This window comes from Carcharodon carcharias, chromosome 11 (assembly GCF_017639515.1).
Source record: "Carcharodon carcharias isolate sCarCar2 chromosome 11, sCarCar2.pri, whole genome shotgun sequence".
Lineage (NCBI taxonomy): Eukaryota > Metazoa > Chordata > Chondrichthyes > Lamniformes > Lamnidae > Carcharodon > Carcharodon carcharias.
In genome coordinates this window covers 13830075-13849378 of record NC_054477.1, presented here as the reverse complement: position 1 = coordinate 13849378, position 19304 = coordinate 13830075, and the positions used below count along the sequence as shown (strand labels likewise).

General features: G+C 43.0%; 1 protein-coding gene across 4 annotated transcripts in view; it reads left to right on the top strand.

The window, feature by feature from the left end:
* The window catches only part of pak1 (p21 protein (Cdc42/Rac)-activated kinase 1), a 195676-nt gene that overhangs the window by 62873 nt on the left and 113499 nt on the right, over positions 1 to 19304 (top strand). The window contains exon 1 of one of the 4 annotated variants that reach the window (XM_041199710.1): positions 10298 to 10454. The exons of 2 other annotated variants lie outside the window; for them this stretch is intronic. The gene's annotated coding sequence lies outside the window, so the exon portion shown is untranslated. Of the gene's footprint in view, positions 1 to 10297; positions 10455 to 12401; positions 12628 to 19304 lie in introns of those variants that run through there. One more of the 4 variants, XM_041199708.1, reaches the window with a different exon arrangement.

Here is a 19304-nt window from a genome sequence, read left to right as displayed (position 1 = left end):
GTGAGTGAGACACAACCAGAGTGAGTGTGGGCATTGGCAATTTGGTACACAGTGGGAATTTGGTGCAGAGGGAAAGAGGTGCTCTTTACATTTTTTCTTTGCTATCCAACTTCATAAATTTTCAGAGAGTGGTCTTGCCCTGCTGCAGCATTAGAGGCTACAAGGGAGAAAAATGACTGGTAAGTAGTGGTAAGATCAGGTAAGTATTTACTACTTTTATTGCTTATAGTTTAAGGTCTTTTTGTGGTTTATTGTTTGTATATTCTGTAGTAAAAGGATCAGGAAAGCAGGCCCTAGAGTAATTGATTTAAAAGGTTTAATTTAAAGGGATAAGTCATGGCAGGAGAGCTCAAAGCCATGGTTTGCTCCTCGTGCTCCATGTGGGAAGCTGGGAACATTTCCAGTGCCCGGGACCAGCACGTGTGCAGGAAGTGTGTCCAGTTGCAGCTCCTGGAAGCTCGGGTTTCAGAGCTGGAACAGTGGCTGGGGACACTGCTGAGCATCTGCGAGCCTGAAAGCATCGTGGATAGCACATTTAGAGAGGTGGTCACACCGCAGCTGAAGGGACTCGAGGAAGGAAGGGAATGGGTGACCACCAGGCGGCCCAAGAGAAACAGGCAGGTAGTTCAGGAGTCCCCTGGGGTCCCACTCACAAATCGGTATTCCATTTTGGAGGCTGATGTTCCTCCAGGGAGTGCAGATAGAGCCAAGCATCTGGCACCACAAGCAGCCTGTTTGTACAGGAGGGGAGGAAGAGCAATAGTAATAGAGGATTCTATAGTCAGGGGAACAGATAGGCGCAACTGTGGCCATCAGTGTGACTCCAGGATGGCGTGTTGCCTCCCTGGTGCCAGGGTCCGGGGTATCACTGAACAGCTGCAGAGCACCCTGAAGGGGGAGGGTGATAAGGCAGAGGTCATGGTACATGTTGGTATCAATGACATAGGTAGAAAGGGATGAGATCTTGCATCAAGAATTCAATGATTTAGGCAGTAGACTGAAAAACAGGAGCTCTTGGGTTGTAATCTCTGGATTACTCCCAGTGCCATGTGCTAACGAGCACAGAAATAGGAGAATAGCGCAGATAAATACATGGCTTAAGAGTTGGTGCAGGAGGGTTTTAGATTCCTGGATCACTGGGACCATTTCTGGGGCAGGTGGGACCTGTACAAGCGAGACAGTCTACATCTGAACCAGAGCGGGACTAACATCCATGCTAGTGCTGTTGGGAGGAGTTTAACCTAATTCGGCAGGGGGAGGGGACACAGAATGTTAGCAGAATAGGGACACATCATAATACAGTAAAACAATCAAGTCAGAGGGAGTACAGCTGCATTAAGTTTCAAGGGAGTAAGGCAAGGCTGGATGGCCTCTACTTTAGTGCCAGGAGTATTACAGGTAAAACGGATGAGTTAAGGCTGAAGATTGACACGTGGAATTGTGATATAGTGGCCATCACTGAGACATGGTTGAAAGAGGTGCAGGATTGGCAGCTCAACATTCCGGGATGTAGAATCTACAGGTGAGACGTGGAGGGGGTAAAAGAGGAGGAGGCATTGCTTTATTAGTTAAGGTGTCAGTTACTGCAGTAAGGAGAGATGATATCTTGGAGGTGGCATCGAATGAAGCTTTGTGGGTAGAGCTTAGGAATAAAAAAGGGGCAGCTACATCGTTAGGTGTTTATTATAGACCCCCCAGATAGTCAGCGGGAAATTGAGAAGTAAATATGCACACAATTTGTGGAGGTGTGTAAAAATGATAACAATAGGGTAATTTATTAGGTGATTTCAACTTTTCCAACATTAATTGGTATAGACATAGTGTTAAGGGCTTGGGTGGAGTGGATTTCTTGAAATGTGTACAGGAGAACTTTTTAGGTCAATACATAGAGGGTCCACCAAGGAATGGCGCATTGCTGGACCTAATTCTGGGGAATGAAGCTGGTGGTGGGGGAGCATTTTAGTGATAGCGACCACAACGTGATCCAATTTAAGCTTGTTATGGACAAAGAAATATACAAGTTACAAAAATATGTTTTGGATTGGGGAAGAGTTGATTTTAGCAAAATAGGGCAGGATCTGGCCAGGTTAAAACAAAAACAAAAATACATGGAAAAACTCAGCAGGTATTATAGCATCTGCGGAGAGGAACACAGTTAACATTTCGAGTCCATATGAAGAGTCATACGGACTCGAAACATTAACTGTGTTCCTCTCCGCAGATGCTGTCAGACCTGCTGAGTTTTTCCAGGTATTTTTGTTTTTGTTTTGGCATTCCAGCCTCCGCAATTTTTGGCTTTTATCTCTGGCCAAGGTAGACTGGGAACAGCTACTTCTGGGGAAATCTACAGAAAAGCAGTGGGGCATGTTCAAAAAGGAAATGGGGAGGGTACAGTTCAACATGTTCCCTCTAGGGTGATAGGAAGGAGTAACAAGCCCAGAGAACCATGGATGACCAGAGATATTCAGGACATGATAAGGAAAAGAGAGGCTTCTAGCAGGTACAAGGGGAGCAAATCAGCGGAGGCATTAGTGGAGTACAGAAAGTGCAGGGTGGAGCTTAAGAAAGCAATTAGGAGAGCAAAGAGGGGATATGAGGAGGCTCTGGCTGGTTAAAGTAGGGAAAATCCCAAGATATTCTATAAGTATATCAATGGGAAGAGGATAGCCAGGGAAAGAGTAGGGCCCATAAAGGACCAAGGGGGCAATCTATGGGTGGAGCCAGAGAACATCAGTACAGTGTTGAATGAATAATTCACATCCGTCTTCACCTAACAGAATGAGGATGAAGGTATGGAATTCGGGGAGAGACACTGCGAGGTTCTTGAACAAATTGATACAGGGAGTGACAAGGTATTGAAGGTGTTGGCAGGCTTAAAAGCGGACAAATCTGCAGGTCCAGATGATTTGTGTCCCAGACTGTTGAGGGAGGAGATCGCTGGGGCTCTGACCCAAATTTTTAATTCCTCTCTGGCCACGGAGGGGGTGCCAGAGGACTGGAAAACAGCTACTGTGGTTCCTCTATTTAAGAAGGGTTGTAGAGAGAAGTCAGGGAACTATAGGCCAGTGAGTCTCACGTCAGTGGTAGGGAAACTATTAGAGAAAATTCTGAAGGAGAGAATCGATCTCCACTTGGAGAGGCAAGGTTTGATCAGGGATAGTCAGCATGGCTTTGTCAGAGGGAGGTCATGCCTAACAAATTTGATTGAATTTTTTGAGGAGATGACCAGGTGGTCATGAGGCTAGTGCTGTTGATGTAGTTTATATGGATTTCAGTAAAGCCTTTGACAAGGTCCACACATGGGAGACTTATAAAGAAGGCAAATGCACAAGGGATACAGGGTAATTTGATAAGGTGGATTCAAAGTTGGCTGAGTTGTAGGAGACAGAGGGTGATGACAGAAGGCTGCATTGGTGACTGGAAGCCAGCATCCAGTGGTGTACCACAGGGACCTGTGCTGGGTCCCCTATTATTCGTCATTTTTATAAATGACATAGATGACTATGTGGGGGGCAGGATTAGTAAGTTTGTGGACGACACAAAGATTGGCTGGGTGGTTAACAGTGAGGTTGAATGTCTTGGGCTACATGAAGAGAGAGACAGGATGGTCAAATGGGCAGATAAGTTGCAGATGGAATTGAACCCTGAAAAATGTGAGGTGATACACTTTGGAAGGAGTAATTTGACAAGGAAGTATTCAATGAACGGCATGACACTAGGGTGTCTTGAGGAACAAAGGGACTTTGGCATGTGTCCATAGATCTCTGAAGGGGGAGGGGCACGTTAGTGGGGAAGTGAAAAAGGCATATGTGACACTTGCTTTTATCAATCAAGGCATAGATTACAAAAGTAGGGAGATCATGTTGGAGTTGTATAGAAGCTTGGTGAGGCCACAGTTGGAGTAGTGTGTGCAGTTCTGGTCACCATGTTATAGGAAGGATGTGATTGCACTGGAGGGGGTGCAGAGGAGATTCACAGAATCACACAGTGCAGAAGAGGCCCTTTGGCCCATCGAGTCTGCACCGACACTTGAGAAACACCTGACCTACCTACCTAATCACATTTACCAGCATTTGGCCCATAGCCTTGAATGTAATGACATGCCAAGTGCTCATCCAGGTACTTTTTAAAGGATGTGAGGCAACCCGCCTCCACCATCCACTCAGGCAAAGCATTCCAGACCGTCACCACATTCCGGGTAAAAAAGATTTTCCTTACATCCCCCCTAAACCTCCTGTCCCTCACCTTGAACTTATACCCTCTTGTGACTGACCCTTCAACTAAGGAGAACAGCTGCTCCCTATCCACCCTGTCCATGCCCCTCATAATCTTGTACACCTCGATCGGGTCACCCCTCAGTCTTCTCTGCTCCAACAAAAACAACCCAAGTCTATCCAACCTCTTCATAACTTAAATGTTTCATCCGAGGCAACATCCCGGTGAATCCCCTCTGCACACCCTCCAGTGCAATCACATCCTTCCTATAATGTGGCGACCAGAACTGCACACAGTACTCCAGCTGTGGCCTCACCAAGGTTCTATACAACTCCATCATGACCTCCCTACTTTTCACCAGGATGTTATGAAGAGAACAAAAACAGAATTACCTGGAAAAACTCAGCAGGTCTGGCAGCATCGGCGGAGAAGAAGAGTTGACGTTTCAAGTCCTCATGACCCTTCGACAGAACTTGAGTGAGTCCAAGAAAGGGGCGAAATATAAGCTGGTTTAAGGTGGGGGGGTGGGGGGGTTGGGTCGGGGGAGACAAGTGGAGGGGGGTGGTGTGGTTGTAGGGACAAACAAGCAGTAATAGAAGCAGATCATCAAAAGATGTTACAAACAACAGAACAAAAGAACGCATAGGTGTTAAAGTTGGTGATATTATCTAAACGAATGTGCTAATTAAGAATGGATGGTAGGGCACTCAAGGTATAGCTCTAGGGTGGGTGGGGGGAGCATAAAAGATTTAAAAATATTTAGAAATAATGGAAATAGGTGGGAAAAGAAAAATCTATATAATTTATTGGAAAAAACAAAAGGAAGGGGGAAACAGAAAGGGGGTGGGGATGGAGGAGGGAGCTCAAGACCTAAAGTTGTTGAATTCAATATTCAGTCCGGAAGGCTGTAAAGTGCCTAGTCGGAAGATGAGGTGTTGTTCCTCCAGTTTGCGTTGGGCTTCACTGGAACACTGCAGCAAGCCAAGGACAGACATGTGGGCAAGAGAGCAGGGTGGAGTGTTAAAATGGCAAGTGACAGGGAGGTTTGGGTCATTCTTGCGGACAGACCGCAGGTGTTCTGCAAAGCGGTCGCCCAGTTTACGTTTGGTCTCTCCAATGTAGAGGAGACCACATTGGGAGCAACGAATGCAGTAGACTAAGTTGGGGGAAATGCAAGTGAAATGCTGCTTCACTTGAAAGGAGTGTTTGGGCCCTTGGACGGTGAGGAGAGAGGAAGTGAAGGGGCAGGTGTTGCATCTTTTGCGTGGGCATGGGTGTTATGAAGAGAGGCTGGACTGACTTGGGTTGTTTTCGTTGGAGCAGAGAAGACTGAGGGGTGACCTGATAGAGGTGTACAAGATTATGAGGGGCATGGACAGGGTGGATAGGGAGCAGCTGTTCCCCTTAGTTGAAGTGTCAGTCACGAGGGGCAGGAGGTTTAGGGGGGATGTGAGGAAAAACCTTTTTACGCAGAGAGTGGTGACGGTCTAGAATGTGCTGCCTGGGTGGGTGGTGGAGGCGGGTTGCCTCACATCCTTTAAAAAGTACCTGGATGAGCACTTGGCCCATAGCCTTGAGTGTTATGACATGTTAAGTGCTGATCAATGGGATTAGGTAGGTAGGTCAAGTGTTTCTCATGTGTCGGTGCAGACTCGATGGACCGAAGGGCCTCTTCTGCATTGTGTGATTCTGTAATTTGTTGCCCAATCCTGGTTGCCATTGAGAAGGTTGTGGTGCGCCGCTGCAGTCCATTTGGTGTACTGTTACAGTGCTGTCAGGAAAAGGGAGTGCCAAGTTTATATCCAGCGACAGTGAAGGAACGGCAATATAGTTTAACGTTAGGATGATGTGTGGCTCGGAGGGGAACTTACAGGTGGTCAGGTTTCCATGCATTTGCTGCCCTTATCTTCCTTCTAGCTGGTACAGGTTGTGAGCTTGGAAGGTGCTGTTGAAGGAGTGTTGCTGTAGTACATTTTATAGATGGTGCACAATGCTGCCACTGGCCACTGATGGTGGAGGGAGTGAATGTTTAAGGTGGTGGATGGGATGTTATTCAAGTAGGCAGCTTCGTCCTAGATGATGATGATGTTGGAGCTGCAATCATCCAGACAAGTGGAGAGTATTCCACCAAAGTCCTGACCTGTGCCTTGTAGATGGTAGACAGGGTTTGGGGAGTGAGGAGGTCAGTTAGTTGCCTCAGAATTCCCAGCCTGTGACCTGCTCCAATAGCCACAGTATTTATGTAAGACCATAAGACATAGTAGCAGAAGTAGACCATTTGTCCCATCGAGTCTGCTCCACCATTCAATGAGATCATGGCTGATCTGATAAGCCTCAACTCCACTTTCCTGCATTTTCACCATAACCTTTGATTCCCTTACAGATTAAAAATCTGTCTATCTCAGCCTTGAATATACTTAACAACCCACCTTTACAGCCCTCTGCGGTAAAGAATTCCACAGATTCACTACCGTCTGAGAGAAGAAATTCCTCCTCATCTCTGTCTTAAATGGGTGACCCCTTACTCTGAGTTTATGCCCTCCGGTCCTAGACTCTCCCAAAAGGGAAAACAACCTGTCAGTATCTACCCTGTCAAGCCCCTTAAGAATCTTATATGTTTCAACAAGGTCACATCTCATTCTTCTGAACTCCAGTGAGTACAGGCCCAACCTGGTCAACCACTTCTTATAAGAAAATCCCTCCGTACCCGGGATCAACCTAATGAACTTTCTCTGGACTGCCTCCAATGCCAGGACATCATTCCTTAGATAAGAAGACCAAAACTGTTCGCAGCATTCTAGTTGTGGTCTAACTTAGTGACTTGTAAAGTTTTAGCAAGACTTCCCTATTTTTATACTCCATTCCCTGTGAAATAAAGGTCAACATTCCATTTGCTTTTCCTACTACCTGTTGAACTTGTATGCTAGCTTTTTGGGATTCATGCATGAGGACCCCCAAATTCCTCTGTGCTGCAGCTTTCTGCAATCTTTCTCTATTTAAGTAATATTCAGCTCCTCTATTCTTCCGGCCAAAGTGCATAACCTCACATTTTCCCACATTATGTTCCATCTGCCAAGTTTTTGCTCTGAAGTAGAACAACTGACTGCAAACTGAAGAATTCAGACATGCTCCCACAGAAACATGTCAATGTCTCGGCCATGGCACTCTCTCACAGGAACATGGCAATGTCTTGCTCATGGTGCTCTTCCACTGGAATATGCCAATATCTCAGCCTCACTCTCTCTGGCAGGAACCTGGCAATGTCTCACACTGCCTGGCCCAGTTTAGTTTCTGATCAATGCTAACCCCAAGATGTTGATGGTGGTCATTATCTGATTCCCATTTGAAATTTGCTATTGCTTCCAGGCAGCATATTCCAGTTCATAACTGTATATCTTAAAAAATCTCCTCTCCCCTCCAGTTCTTTTGTCAGTTGTCTTATGTCAGTGCCCTCGGGTTGCCAACCGTCCTATTAGTGGAAACTGTTTCTCTTGTCAGATCTTTGATGTATAAAGTCCTTGTTCAACTTTAACCTTTAATAACTTTAGATGTGCACATCATAGAAGAAAACTGCAAACAACATAGGAAAACAAAATTCATAACTTTTGAAATGTTAATCTTAATGTTTTTTTCATTGAAAATGGCAACAATAGAAGAAGTGAATTGTATTGTGGTTAGCAGAATTGAAGTCTGTAACAACTGGGGATAGAAAATTCACTCCTCATTATAGGAAAAATGCACCGCATAGGAACTCAATTAACTATTGGATGAAAATATTATCATGTGCACAACCAACGGCATTAAAGTTTAAAATTGCACAAGGACTTTATAAACACCCTATACATGTGTGTATTTTAATATATGCATTTTATTTATTATATGCACTTTAGCTGCACCCAGCAAGAGTCAATGTGGATGAAATTGGATGAAGGAAGGGGTTAGTGAAAACAGGTGACAGTTCATCTGTCTGTTTACAACCTACCCAATAGACTGTAGTCAATGGAGTAGAAGATTGGACAGAGTGCAAAAGGAGCTGCCTATGCACTGTTGCTTGTTTTCCCCCCTGCCTCATCTACCCAAGACTAATGTTTCTAGGTGGTGAAAATGTGAAAGGAAAGTAAACTTTGTAAAAAGTAGGTTGTATGCAATCATATCTAACTGACCACCAGTGAATGCACTTGGGTGGATAAAAAATACTCTGTTTGGCTAAAATCCTTTGCACTTCAGTGCACTTCCAGTACGTTTGAATGATTTATTTTTGCTGTGTTAATACGATGTTTGTATTCCAGCAAGACTTCTCAGCATAAGACTCTTAAAATCATTAATAGTTAAATACATCAACGATATTCTGCAAGCCATAAGGATTATCGTGGGCATGTGTGTGCCTGGAGCTGCTAGGCAGCACTCATGGACAGAATAGCCAGTTCGTTTTTTTTAAAACCTCTCAAGCCTCGCCAATTAGAATAGGATCTTACAACACAAAAGGAGGCCATTCAGCTCATCATGCCAATGTCAGCCCTCTGAAGCAGCTGTCCAAATAGTTCCTGCTCTTTCTCCACAGCCCTGCAAATTTTTCCTTTCCAAGTGTACAACCAACTCCTTTTTGAAATATCATTGTATCTAGAGACCTGCATTATTTTGAGTCAAAGCAGACTGTACTTTAATATTGCTTTGGGGATTCATAGCTGAGCAATGTTATGACAAATTGAAAATTTCCCTTCTTTGTAGAAGCACTGACTATTTCACTATCGGCGGTCATGAATTAGACTAATGTCTGGCCTTAATGAATATCACATGCCTTCATTATCTGTGCTGGTTGGGCTATCAGTTTCTTCGATTCACAGGTATAAACATCATAAGCAGGAAATCTATATGGCTGTGGTTTTTGGTTGGCAGTGTTTCACTGGGAAGCAAAGCATTTTTATTAATCTTCCTTTCTTCCAGCTCAGACTTCAAACTAAATATCAGGGGGATATAATTGGGGTCCTGCTATGATTCCTTATGCACATCTCTGCTTCCTGAGGCAGGCAACAAGCTGAGACAAGTGAATACTCTTATGAATATCCAATTTCACTCATAAATCTGGCATAGAGGGTGTTGGCCCAAATTAAGTTATTCTTTCGAGAGTTATGGAAAGTCTCTAAAGCATCTTGTTTTTTTTTAATAGATTCTGTAAGCTAAGAGGGAAGCGCTGGGGTTTATGCATTGCTGCTTTTTTATTTTTGCTTCTGATCTTTTTTCTTATTGAAGTAGAATTGATTAGTAACAATAGATTGACATACACTTTGTTTATTTCTCAGATGTCTGGAATTACTGTCTCCAGTGTACATATTGATGGCAAACATGGCTATTGTTCACTTAGGGCATGCTGTGTCTTGAATTACTCTGTGAATAAACTCAAGTTTCGGATCAGGAAGGCTGTGGGAATGCACCTTTGTGTTGGGCATGGGGACAAGAGTGTTGCTGGAAAAATGCCAAATCATAACGAAACCTTGCTGGTTTCATATTATTTGGTTACATGCTGGGTATTGATTTGAGTCATTAGGATAGCTGGAGATTTCAAAATAAAGAAAGCAATACTCACTTATATAGAAGCAAAGTACAGACCTTGGTTAACATCTCCACTGAAAGACAGCACCTCCGACAGTGCAGCGTTCCCTCAGTACTGCGCAGGAAGCATCAGCCTGGATCAGCCAAGATTCCTCTTGTTTTGCTCGAAAACGACCTTTACTGGTTTTGGTTGGCAGTGTTTCACTGGGAAGAATGCTTCTTTTGTTAATCTCCCTTTCTTCCAGTTCAAACTTCAAACCAAAGAGCGGGGTGTGGGGGCGGGTCCTGCCACAATTCCTTGTGCACATCTCTGCCTCCTGAGGCAGCCCACAAGCTGCGGCAAGTGAACACTTTCATGAATATCCAATTCACGTGTAAATCTGGCATAGAGGGTGTTGGTCCAAATCAAGTGTGTTCTTTCGAGACTTCAGGCATCTTGTTTTGTAATCGATTTTGTAAGCTGGATGGGGGAGTGCTGGGGTTTACTGGAGGTTTGTGTATGTGGGTATCAGGCGGGGGGACATGCGTGAGGCGTGAAGCTCTTTTGGCAGAATAACCTTGTAATGCCCATTGTTTAACTCAAACGTGAAAAATGGCAACTTAGATGAGATACTGGAGCACCAGAGTGAAAATGAGGGAGCCTTAGGGAGGTGATGTGAGAAAAGTAAAGTGAAAAAAATAAAGCCTTTGTAAGTTTTCAAAGTTAGTTATCTTTACTGTTTATATTTTCATTGAAGATCACTCATGTCCCTTTTTATTTAAAAAGGTCTGTTGGCTAGTTTTCATGGTGCGGCTATAATCTAGAGAGCAACGCAGTCGTTGATTTTTCTGTCTCCATTCGGGCTAGTTTCATCTTTTGGTTTAACACTTGCACTGTATAGCTTCTTCGGAGGTTTCTCTGCTTGCAGCCCACAACTTCTCTATGAATGTGCTGGTAGCTCTTTGCAAGCGAGCTTCTGTCTTAATTGGGGAATAGGCGAGAAATGGGATAAAGAAACTTGCATTTATAGCGTACTTTATATAACAAAGGAATTACTTTTAAGTGCAGCCACTGTTGTGCGGCAATCATTATGTGCGAACCATTGTGAACAGTTTCGTTTAATGTAAGTGAGCGCAACTTCCCCTCGTGGTTGTCTTGGTCTTAAAACCGCTGCCTGATGTTGTATCGAACTATACAAATAGCTTCAGTGTTCTTGGGGCATAGAAGGGTAAAGGACGGCTAGGATTCCTGCTCCTCCTCATCGTCGAGGGATCCGTGCTGGGAATTGCACAAATGCGGACATTATAGTCATTCCTGCGCATTGAGCCTCTCAAAACGAGAGTAGCAGCGGGACCCATCGATATTTCTCAAGAGTGTGAAATTCTGTCGCTGCCGTCTCCCTGGGTTTTAATGGTGCTGTAAAACTGACATTACCCCTATGCCACATTCCTGCCATTCCTGTCTGAAATAGGCATAGCAGGTAATCGCTGAGTCAGGCTGATTTATTGATCTGTTTGCTCATGATCTCATTCATATTTTCTTGACCTGAACCTGCTCGGTCATGTGTGTGTTTACTTATTTTTTAACACTTCATTGATCATTGTATCGTCTTTTACTCTTGTACCCAATGTGAATAAACCACGTTTGTGTTTGTTTCAACCATGTAGAAACATTATCACTGAGTGCAGTTTAATCTTTTCAGTGTTTTTTCTTGAAACTGATAAATGTTCTCCCTCTCACCCTGAAAGCACTGAACTTCTGCTGTGTAAGATTCTATGATTTTAGTTGACCAGGGTCTCGCCTAATTGATCATTCTTAACTTCTGAGTTTAAGTCTCAAGTGATGGCAGACTATTTGATTGTACAAGCTGGTGAGAGGTTTATAGCCTCTCTATCCAATATCCACACATTCTCACTTTGCAGGAAGCGGTCACCAGAAATCTATCAAGGTGGGGAGCCATCCCTGGCTTCCCTTCTCCCTCTCCAGAGTCCTGATTTCACCTCACTCATCCAGTGGACCCCTATTAACCCTTTCTCCTATCACGCTGCTTCCAGTCAACTGATCCCTGACCTAGAGGGTACCCAAGATCCTCCTGGATTGAACAGTTGCACTCCGCTCTTGGCAGTAGGTTAACCAAATTAGCTATTTAGAAAGAGAGTGAAGAGGTCTGATGTCAGGACCAACAGCACAAAGAGCTACCTGGTCATTCAGCCCGGTGCTGTTTGTGGTAGTTTGCTGTGCAAAAATTGACTGCTGTGTTTGCCTATATTAGCTCGAGTAATTCATTGACAGTAAAGCATATTGAATGCCCTTAGGCTAGAAGGATGCTCAGAAATGTGAATTATTTTCTTTTAGCCTAAGTCCTCAATCTGTTTCACAACCAGCATTTTTATCAATAGAAATTATTTTAAAGGCATCTTTGGTATTATGTTTCTGTACCAATCACAACTTCCTTCGGTGAGAATATAGTTAGATAATCTATTGTCATGATTTAAAATGTTTGAATAGCAAGCTGAATGTGATAGCCCAAAGCTATTTTTAATGGGGCAACTTTATGACGGTGTTGAAGTGGCTTTGGGTGTAACCAGTTAAACACACAGTAGCAAAGCGATGAGTAATCAATACATACTTCTGTGGAGAGCTAAGACACATGTTCGCAACTTTCCTTAGAGTGGACCCAGTCTCCTCTGTAGCATTTGGAAATCAGAAGAGTGAAAACTTGGCACCCTTTGATTTTCTCTGCTCCCCAAAAAAAGAAAGCTGCGAGAGAGAGAACTGCTTGACTTGTACACAGCAACCAATGCAAAAGTAGCAGAGGCCAGTTGTAGATGCAACTTGCCTCCATGAACTGTTGTCTGCAGGAAGGGAAAACCTAAAAGAAGGTACATTGTGATTTCTCAGTTTCGTTTCCACAAATTTATGGCCTTTAGTTGGTTGCTTTTCGTCCGGTGGAGACACCAAATTGTTCATGAAAAGTAGTAATTTTTTCTGTGTATTCAGAAATTTATTATAATTACAATTTTATCAAGAGCTTTATATTGTTTTTCTTTTTCCCATTCCTGACGGTGTTGATTTATGCTGAGGTATGAATAGCTTCAGGGGCTCATGTCACTCTGACAGGAGGAGCGTTAAAACTAGAAGAAACTGGAAGGATATCGCTGCTACTGACTTATTGCATATAATTGGAATTTTGATTGACAGCTCAGCCTATCTGACCTAAATTGCAATATAAATGAATTTGGTATGGCTTCAATAATAACTTGGGCTTCCCATGCTGAGGAGTGAGGGGAAAGAATAGGCTCACACTGGCAGGTCAGGAGTGAGCTTTAGTAATATACAGGATGGAGCGAAACCACCTCTTGAGATTCTGCATAAACTCTCTTCATTTGTCTAACTAATGACCCAAGCTTTAACATGTGAATTGATTTGGAAATAGATTGTTGGAATCAAGTCTGCAATTTATTTTTTTAAAACTGTAACTCCTGTGGTTTCTAAGATGGGGGAGGAGCAGCAAGTTGATCCGAGCATAAAATGAGTTTCTTGATCTGGACATAGCAAACATTAGTAACAAGGGGAAATGTACTTGCTTTTAATCTGTGGTAAAAGCTAGAACATTGAAACTTGAAGTTTAATTATTATTTGACGTAAATTGCAGTGAAGTTCTGCTTGTATTTTAGTTTTGGTTGGTTAGAGAAAACTTGTAACTTTCTTGTTTATTGTGTGTGACTTATCAATTACATTTCCGTTTGATTTTTTTTTTTGAAAAATATATACTTTATTCATAAAATATCCGGAAGAACATTCCAAACCATTTCAAAATCACTATCACATATGTACAATCAGATTCAACTTTTACAACATGTATCACAAGGTGCATCAATGCAATCAATGAATATTACAATAATTTCAATATGGTCAATGCAGACAATCTGCCAATGGTATTGGAGTTATCAACATACATCATGTTGCACTCTGAGGAGCTTCAATAACACACTTAGTATTCACTGCATACATTCATTTTGAGCTGTACAGCCCGAGGGGCTCTCAACATTTCCCAGCCCCTCGGTGCACTGTGGCAGAAAGGTCTTAGACAGCGACCTTTCCCCATTGCGCCTTTGCGGTGGCTGCCCCAAGCTTTAGTGCGTCCCTCAGCACGTAGTCCTAGACTTTGGAATGTGCCAGTCTGCAACACTCAATCAGGGACAACTCTTTGCGCTGGAAGACCAACAAATTTCAGGCAGACCAAAGAGCGTCTTTCACTGAGTTGATAATCCTCCAGCTGCAGTTGAAGTTTGTCTCGGTGTGTGTCTCTGGGAACAGCCCGTAGAGCACAGAGTCCTGTGTCACATAGCTGCTCGGGATGAACCTCGACAGAAACCACTGCATCTCTCTCCAGACCTTCTTTGCAAAGGCACAATCCACAAGGAGGTGAACAACGGTCTTGTCCCCACCACAGCCACCTCGAGGGCAACGTGCAGAGGGGATGAGACTCCTGGCATGTTGGAAGGATCTGACGGGGAGGACCTTTCTCACCACCAGCCAAACTATGTCTTGGTGCATGTTGAAAAGTTCTGGCGATGAGGTGTTCTGCCAAATGACTTTGGCAGTCTGCTCGGGGAACCATCCCACAGGATCCACCCTCTCCTTTCCCCGCAGGGCCTCTAAGACATTACATGCCGACCACTGCCTGATGGACTTGTGGTCAAAGGTGTCTCTCTGCATAAATTTTTCCACGAGGGACAGGTGGTACGGCATGGTCCAACTACTTGGAGCGTTCCGCGGCAGCGTGGCCAAGCCCATCCTTTGCAAGAACGGAGACAGGTAGAACCTCAGCACGTAGCGACACTTGGTGTTTGCGTACCGATGCTTGATGCAGCCACACACGAAGGTGGCCATCAGTATGAGGGCGATGTTGGGCCCGTCTTTTCCCCCTTTATCTAGAGGCTTGTACATCGCGTCCCTGAGGATACGATCCATTTTCGACCTCCAGATAAAGTGAAAGATGGCTTGGGTGATCCCCATCGCGCAGGAGTCTGGAATGGGCCAGACCTGTGCTACGTACAGCAACAGCGAGAGTGCCTCACATCTGATGACAAGGTTCTTACCCGCAATGGAGAGGGAGCGTCGCTCCCACATGCCCAGTTTTCTTTTCACCATACACACTCGCTCTTTCCAGTTTCATTTCCATTTGATAGCTGTGTTTCTTCTCTCTTTCACTTTCCCTTTCCTGATGGTGTTGATTCAAATTGGTCTAAGGCTTCGAGGGCTGGCATCACCCTTTTGGTTCCCCGGTCAATTGGGGGCTAACACATATTTTACTGATTTCTGAATCTGTTGAATGCATCAGTTGTGGCCTTTGCTCAATCCGTTACACTTTATCACTCCTTGAGTCTGAAGATTGAATTCAAGACCTGTTACAGACTTGAGTATATAACCTAGGGCAATACTCCAGTGAAATACTGAGGAAGTACTGCTTTGTCAGTTGCCAAGGTCCCATCTGCCTGTTCTGGTGATAGACATTAAAAGATCTTGTGACATTCACCAGTGTCCTGGCCATTTATCCCTTAATCACCACCAAAACTAGATTTTGTAGGTCGTATATCTTATTTGTTGTTTGTGGGACCTTTATGTGTAAATTAGTTGCTGTGTTTTCCTACTTATCAGTGATTGCACTTCAAGAATAACTTATTAGTTGTGAAGCTCTTTGGGATGTTCTGAGGATGTAATGGGGCATGTGTATATACTTATTTATATGGGGAAAGTTAGAAAATATTTTCAGATCAATAAGATTCTTTTGCCTATTTAATTTACCCACCCAGAAACATCTATACAGTGCCTTTAATGCAACAACAACAAAACATCCACCACCACCCTAATGAAGTAAAGTGTCCCAGTGTACTTCACAGGAGCACAACTGGACAAAAAAGTGATCCCAAGCCAATGAGTGAAGACGGTGGACAGTTTTCAAGAAGGAGGGATGTTAGAAGAGGGATTTGCAGCGCTTAGGGGACTGAAACAGCTGAAAGCACTGCTGCCAGTGATGGGCTGAAGCAAATGGTAGATACACAAGGGGCTAGAATTGGAAGAATGTTGAGCCCCTAGAGGGTTGTAGGGCTCAAGGAGTTTGGGGATGAAGCCACATAGAGATTTGAGCACAAGGGTGAGAATTTTAAAATCAAAGCATTATTGAACTGAAGGCCAATATAGTTCATTGAGCATGAGGGTGATGGTAAGATAGGAATTGGTATGATGTTGGATACGAACAACAGAGTTTTGACTGAGTTTAGCCTTGGGGAGGATGGAAAATGGCAGAGCATTTGAATAGTCTTAATAGTCCCACCTCATTGCAGCATTTAGTTGTTCAATCATTCCATTGTTAGTTCTGTCGAAGGGTCATGAGGACTCGAAATGTCAACTCTTTTCTTCTCCGCCGATGCTGCCAGACCTGCTGAGTTTTTCCAGGTAATTCTGTTTTTGTTTTGGATTTCCAGCATCCACAGTTTTTTTTTGTTTTTAATTCCATTGTTGTTGCCTCCACTATCCAGGAATCCATTCTGTGTAGTGATTACATATTGTGTGAAGAACTTCTTGATATCATTCTTAAATTAACTCAGTAACAGCACTCTTGTCTCCATGCCAGAAGGTCCCTGGCCGAACGCTCTCACTCCAGAATTTGAGTACTCAATCTGACATCCCAGCATTGCACAGTGTACTACATCATCTGAGGGAGGAATGAGACATCAAATCGATGCCCTTCAGGTGGATGTAAAAGATTCCACAAAAGTTTGTGGGACCTTGCTGTATCCCAGTTAGGCACTATGTAATTAGTCTATCAGATTTTCCAATGTAACAAGAGTGACTGTGTTTTGAAAGCAATCCGTTGGTTGTGAAACACTTTGGGAAGGCCAAAGTGTGTTGTTGAGGCTATAGAGATGCAAGTTCTTTATTCCATCCTTTTTCTTCCAGCAGGCAGGGAGGGAAGAGATTGATTTTTCAGTCAAACTTAACCCCTGTTTATTCTTCTTTACCTAAGGTCATCTCTAAAGAACTAACTTGCATTTATATAGTGCCTTTCATGAACTCAGGATGTTCAAAAACACTTTACAGACAATGGAACACTCTTGAAATGTGGTCACTGTTGTAATGTAGGAAACAGGATAGTATATCTATGCACAGCAATGAGATTGAAGACCAGATAATCTGTTTTTAGTGATGCTGATTGAGAGATAAAGATTGGCCAGGACACCAGGGAAAACTCTCCTGCACTTCAAAATGGACTTGATGGGCTGAATGGCCACTTCCTGTGCTCTAAATGACTCTGTACTGCTATGAGATCTTTCACGTTCACCTGAAAGGGCAGACATTGTCTCAGTTTAATGTTTCATCCTCCATATGAATGTGTACAGGAAAGCTGCTCCAGAAATGAGAGTCATCAACCAGCCTGTGATGTATATAGCAATTATATAGATAAACTGTGTCCAATGAACTTATCCAGCCTTGATTTATTAAAAAAAAACTAAAAGCATTCAAGTACCTGAATTTCTGGAAGTGATTGGGACTGGTGTGTTCTCGGGGTTTAAACTGCACTTTGGTAAAGTGATTTGGTTGCATAACCTAGGCTTGGCTTTGGATTCTCTCTAAGAATGTTCAGGAAAAGCCACGTCACTCTGAGTAAACATAACAACTCCATGCAGCATGGTCTTTGGCATCTTCATTAAAGAGATATTTCAATGTTTGAGAGAAAATATTGATGGAACAAATTTATTTCTTCAAAAAATTTCCTCAAACTAGTCTTTGACATTACGGGTTTTTAAGATTTAAAGTTACAGTTGGCAAGTGGCCTTAACTGTTAGGGTTGGAAATCGCCCATCATTAAATGAAGAGCTTGGTTTGAACTCTGAGATCACTCCTAAGATTAATTTGAAGCAGCGTTTGCTTTTGGAGTATGAGTAATTGCTGACAGGAAATTTATAACATAATTTCATTTCCCTTTTATTCATAGAATTGTCAGCAATGATCTCATGTTTGTGTCAGAGCTTGCTCAAGTTTTTGTCCCATACCATTCCTCTTCCTGAAAAACTACATTTTACATGACTTTAAAAATTAGCCTGTTTGTTTATATTTCACATTGTATTTTTCTTTGCAATTTTCCTCCTCCTTCCTAGAAGGTTGATGACTCCTTAATGGGAGTGAATTTGTGTTGCCATCCCTACTTTGCCAAGTGGCCATTTTGTTATACCAAATCTTAAAAAAACTAAATGCCAGCAGATTATTTGAAGTGAGGTGGGAGGTAACTCGACATTGTTTGTAGTAGAGACTGGTTTAGTCCTTTCTCAGCATCCATGTAAATTTTTTCAGTAAAAGTAGTTGGTTGGGATGTTTTTTCTGCATTAAGTATGATATACAAATGCAGGTTGACGGATCATGATCATCTGCCAACACCTTAATTCTCATCCTTGTTTTCAAATCCCTCCTTGCTCTTATCTCTATCTCTAACCTCCTCCAGCCTACAATCCTTCATGATCTTTGGCCTCTCTAATTCTGACCTCTTTTGTATCCCTGATTTTGCTCATTGCACCATTGTCAGCCATATCTTCAGCCGTCTAGACCCTAAAGCTCTAGAATTCCCTCCTTAAATGCAAGTCTTTCTTACATCCTGACTATATTTCCTCTCCTCCTTTTAGAGTCTTTTCCTTCAGTCTCAACCCTACACCTCTCTGCCTTTCTACCTCACTTTCCACCATTAAGACACTTCCTAAAATCAGCTTTTAGACCAAGCTTTTGGTCATCTCCTTATGTAGCTAGATATCATACTTTGTTATATAATGCTCCTGTGAAGCACCTTGAGACAATTCATTACATTACAAGAAAAATTTATAGTGCCTATAGAGCTTGCCATTCCCTGACTCAGGGCGATAGGCTTCTGGTAACAGAGAGATACGGAAATCTTGTCGCAGAGAGGAACAGAACTTCTTCAAGGAGGTAGGCATTTCTTGAAGAGCAGTGGCAGTCAATTAAACACAGAGATAAAAACAAAAAAACTGCGGATGCTGGAAATCCAAAACAAAAACAGAATTACCTGGAAAAACTCAGCAGGTCTGGCAGCATCGGCGGAGAAGTTATTTCAACTCTTTCTTGGACTCGAACTCAAGTTCTGTCGAAGGGTCATGAGGACTCGAAACGTCAACTCTTTTCTTCTCCGCCGATGCTGCCAGACCTGCTGAGTTTTTCCAGGTAATTCTGTTTTTGTTCTGGTAACAGCCTTGATTCTTTTAACCCCTTTACAGTGGAACAAATGCCTTTGTTTTTACACTGCACATCCAGCCTATTGACAAAGTTGCAGCTAGAAACTATGTGGAACTGAAATACATGGCCTACCCCACTAAAGTGTTATGAGTTGATATGCCAATGCATTGCACCAACCTTGCTGTTTCAAATAACCTGTCTTTTATCTAAGATGAAAGGTATTTTTTGAAATTGGGAGTTAAGGCATCACTTTATTTTCTATTCTGGGTTCTCTTTTTGTAAATGTATTGCTTTTGTACAGTGCTAATGATTA